This window comes from Euprymna scolopes, chromosome 16, assembly GCF_053919585.1.
Source record: "Euprymna scolopes isolate OS-2025 chromosome 16, ASM5391958v1, whole genome shotgun sequence".
NCBI classification, from domain to species: domain Eukaryota; kingdom Metazoa; phylum Mollusca; class Cephalopoda; order Sepiida; family Sepiolidae; genus Euprymna; species Euprymna scolopes.
In genome coordinates, this window is record NC_136497.1 from 109,051,262 (window position 1) to 109,056,261 (window position 5,000).

The 5,000-nt window shown below is 31.3% G+C and overlaps 1 protein-coding gene across 7 annotated transcripts in view; it reads left to right on the forward strand.

The window, feature by feature from the left end:
- LOC145296047 (regulating synaptic membrane exocytosis protein 2-like) overlaps positions 1 to 5,000 on the forward strand; it is an 874,180-nt gene that overhangs the window by 2,410 nt on the left and 866,770 nt on the right. The window lies entirely within an intron of this gene.

Consider the following 5,000-nt stretch of genomic DNA (forward strand, 5'->3'; position numbering starts at 1 on the left):
AAATTATGGGACTTGATTTGATTATCATTAATCTACTAATGTGAAAGACATGTTTGACTTTTGATTTCATTCAACAAGCTACATCGCTCAGTTTCAGTTCAAACCCACCGCCGACTTCTTGAAACCTCGTTTATTTCTACTTGGTATTACCCACACATCATCATCATCACTTGTCATAATAGATTTTTTTGTATATGTTTTGGTGATTTCTTTTCTAAATAAATAAATAAATAACAATTTAAAATTATAAAAACATTTTAGTTTCTTTTTACATCTTGCCAAGTTCGTGTAGAAATTAGCTGTCGTGTTATAATTTATCTCATTTTTATGTTCATTTCATTAAAAAAAAGGTGGGTGGGTAATGTTCGTTTATGTCTGTATGTCTGTCTGTCTGTATGTATGTGTGTGTGTGTGTGTGTGTGTTCTTTTTCTGTCCGTCAAATTAATTTTAGCGCAAATACTATTTTTTCCGACATTTTTAATGAAGGATGGAATACCGGTGCTGTTGAAGTTGAATAAAAAAATGTTAATATAATGTTTGTCATTATTAATACGTTTTTTCATAGCAATATAGTAGGCATTATCGTAAAATTGTATGCCTATCTTTATTTACATTCGATCATTCATTGATTTCAGATCGAAATAAGTTAATGAATGCTGCAATCATTTTCACTGCAAAGCCACTTCCTGTTTTATTTTGACAATATTCATAATTTTGATTTGTCCCCTAGAATGTCGAAGAAATGACATGCGATTAATAAGGAAACGAATTTAAAACAGGACGACAACGCAATGCGCCGAACTGTTCTCTGAAACAAATATCTCATCGATATTTGAATAATCGCCGGATATACTAGTCCATTCTTATTCCTACCGCGACAGACGAAGTTGTTGAATTACAATATTCATTTTCCTTTAAGTATTTCATGCCTTTCTCGCCTAATAATAATAGTAGTTGTAGTGGTACTTGTATGTTGAGTAGCGGTGGTTAGTTGCACTGACACTTTTGTGTCTTGTGATCTTGGAGATTTCGAAATGAGACCTGATTTATATAGCAAAACTATACCAATTCATTAGCATCGTTTTTTTTTTTTTTAATTCCTATTTTTCGTGAGGCTATAAAATTACATACATATGTCGGCATTCATGATTTTAATTTTCCTTCTTTTAAACTACCCCCTCCCATCTCGTTAGTGTAAACGCTTGTTCCGTTTTCAAAACTTCAATTTAGATTCTATTTTTTTTCTCCTATTAGTTACTCATAATATCGATGTTGACTTTTGTAAAATTTAGTGTTAAAAAGACTTGTTGGGAACTAACTAGTTTTGAACATCGCCATTATTCTGAATTGCAAATTTATTATAAATATATATATATATTTTTTCAATTTGTTATTTTTAACAATGCAAGGAATTTAGTCGATTCTTATTTGTGCAGTAGGATGTTCAATTTTGATGATGGGGTTCATTATTCATCAGTTGGTGCTATTCAATCGACACTTTTCCATTTTTATATTCATTTAAATATTTCAGTTTATGAAATGTTAATTAAAAAGAACTATTTTTCTATGAAGGCAAATATATTATTGTTATTGTTGTTGTTGTTATTATTATTATTATTATTGTTGTTGTTGTTGTGCATAGCTAATTTGAAATCTTCGCCAGTGTAATAAATGCAGTTACTATAAAAAGTCGACGACGCATGATTTCTCATTCATTTTATAGTAGTTTTTTTCTAAAGTTTACGATTTTTAAAAAAGTTTTTTTATTTTTTTATTTTTTTTTTATTAATTCTGATTATTTATAATCGTTCATTCCACTTCATCTATTTGTATATTTTCTCTAATGCCGTCAATTTAATGCATCCACCATTTTGTCCTTAATTATCATTTCTTGTGTAATTTCATGTTTGTCTTTTCAAATAATTTCAAAACCTTAAATACTTACATCTAAGCAATGGCCACACGTTATACATTACTAAATGACCTAATTAACACAATTTCATCAGCGATTTCTCTTGCATATATTCTCTTCTTGATTTTTATCCTTCTCACCAACTGGTTGGTCTTACTGCTCAAAAGTATGATATTTTCATAGATATATCAATTAACACCCCCCCCCCCGTATTGTACATTGAAATTAGTTTCATCTTTGATTCTTCATAAGATTTTCCAATTTGAAGTAATACTAATTTTAAACATTTCAAACAGAACTTTTCTTTTTTCGTTTAAAAACATTTTGGCATATGGCCAGAATTCTTGAATATTTCCTCTGCTATCACATCCATTCCAGGTTTAAGGGGTCATTTTTGCTCTCAAAAATCTCCCAAACTAAATTTATGTATGTCTTCCAGAATCACTCAAATCCTCCCTCCCCCTCCTCAACCAAACGCTTGATGCTACAAAACTAGATATTTTTTTAATAATAGTTCATAAACTACATTTTTTTAAGATATAATTTTTACAGAATGCAACAAAAGGTGCATGCATTGTCAATCAGTTTTCATGTTCATAAATGCATGTAGTTTTTTATTGGTCAACTTAAAGCATTTCATTATTCCTTTGATACACCACTATAAGCTATATTTTATTAAAATTAAAATACTGTTGTGTTTTGAATATTGAACTAGAAATGCTCGTATACTTGAATTGTTTTAGTTAAAAATAATATTTATTTTAAACTAGTATGCATTAAATAAACAACAGGGTTATTATATATTAATTATAGCATTTTTAATACTCTGCTTTTAGAATAATTCTACAATAATTTTCCAATTTCGATTCAATACTAATTTTGTATGCTTTATAGCCCTTATTTACTTGCAGCCTCACAAGCTTTCGAGATGATGGTGATTTTTAGGGAAAATGCAGCTCTCCAAAAAGTGTCCCTTTGGAGTTGAGATCAGAAATATCTGTATGGTCTTGTCCGTACCCACTATATATTTGAATCACACAAAATATATGCTAAAATATTTGTTAGTTTTAGGATTGGGTTGTGTATAAAAACCTTTCATCTTAATTGTTCTAATTAGCCATAATTTGTACATAACTCATCGAGTTACTTTTTACCACTTTCATCCTTTCCACATGTGTGCTGTGTGATTCCCTCCCTGTTTTTATCCTATGCCTTGTCCTTCCGGTCCACTATTTCTCTTTCTGTCTTTCTCTCTCTTTAACAGTGGAAAGAAAGCAAATATTAAAAAGATTAGTATAATTATAATATAAATAAAAAGGAATATCACAATAGGCAGTAATACTATTTAATTCATAGTTGGAAAGAGAGGGATGAGAGGTGGCGACAGAAAATGACAAATTTTGGACTTTGTTTTCTATTTAAAAAATTTAATTGGCTTTGCACACTTTTTTTTTTTTCTGATTCAAACAATTCACCCTAAAATCAATGAATAATCTAATAATGCCACATTTCTTCTATATATATATATACATATATACATATATATATATATATATATATATATATATATATATACACATACACACGAGCAGGGAGATCCGATATTGTCTGGGATTGAATGAGAATTAAACAAATACCCCCCCATACTTGTATTGTCAACAAAGGCAGTGAAATTGACCATTTTTCAATCAAATCGATTGGTTGCCTGCTCTAGTGTACTTGAAGGAAACTTCACATGCCTTCCCGCAGTGGATTATCCACAAAACATTGTGGTCTACATTGCATTGTAGACAATCTACTGTTCATTTTATAAAAATATCTGTAAATAATAGCTTAACTTAAAGTTTAAAATGCAAAGTATCATTGTTCAATTGTGCTCAAGTATCATGGTTCTCTGAAAAGAAGCATTCATTTCAAACACCCTCCTGTATTATAAAAGAATCTACAGTTGATTTTATAGGCTTGTGCAGTAATAAAAATTTCTGCTTGTGCAGTAATAAAAATTCTCAAATTCACTTGTAATGTTAGGTTGTATAAATGTGTTGACTTTGGTCCAAATCCAACTTTCTTCTTTAACTGGATTTTTTCGATGATAAAAAAAACCTACATAAGAACACTTTCAGTATCTTTGTGTGAAATTTAAAAAAATATTGCCCAGTCGTTTCCAAGTCCATAGGGAACTCTCTCTCTCTCTCTCTCACACACACACACACACACACACACACACACACACACACACACACATACACACACACAAAGTTCCTTATATATATATATATATATATATATATATATATATATATATATATACTTTATTTATAAAAAAAAAAAAAAAAATCCAAGCAGGGAGGAAAAGGGACAAAAATTGTCCAATCGCTGATCACTTACTTACTATTTATGACTTTTGGACTATTTATTCGTGTGTATTTTGCATGTGTGTGTGCGTACGTATGTGTGTGTATATGCGTGTATGTGTGCCTCTACGTGATTATGTTTGTATGTCTGTGTGCATGCACACGTATGTTGGCGTATATCTATGTACGCATGTGTTTATTTCCATGTGTATGCGGAGTGGAGGGAGCTCCCGTAAGCCGTGGTGAAGGCAACCCCTCTAGGAGAAGCAAATCTCTGAGTTAAAAAACATAAAGCGGGAGACCAGTACCTGCATTAAGCTGGTCTGCAGTTTGACTTGTTGCTGGCTATCTTGCTCTTGCTTGTTGCTGGATGTCAACATTTTGAACCGAGACCAGTACCCGCATTAAGCTGGTCTGCAGTTTGACTTGTTGCTGGCTATCTTGCTCTTGCTTGTTGCTGGATGTCAACATTTTGAACCGAGAGAGAGATTAAGCTGTCGTACAAAGCTAAAACTCTGTAACACCATCAGGTACAGATACTCCCTCAGGCTATAAGAAAAAAAAAAGAAACGGTCCTATTGTGACGGAAAAGTTGTGACGCGTGTCGGTCTGAAATGCTGGAAGCATGTAGTAATTGATCTGCCATTATTATATGTATCTATGAATATATATATATATAGGTGTATGTATGTTTATGTACATGTGTATGTGTGTATATCTATGTTCATATGTA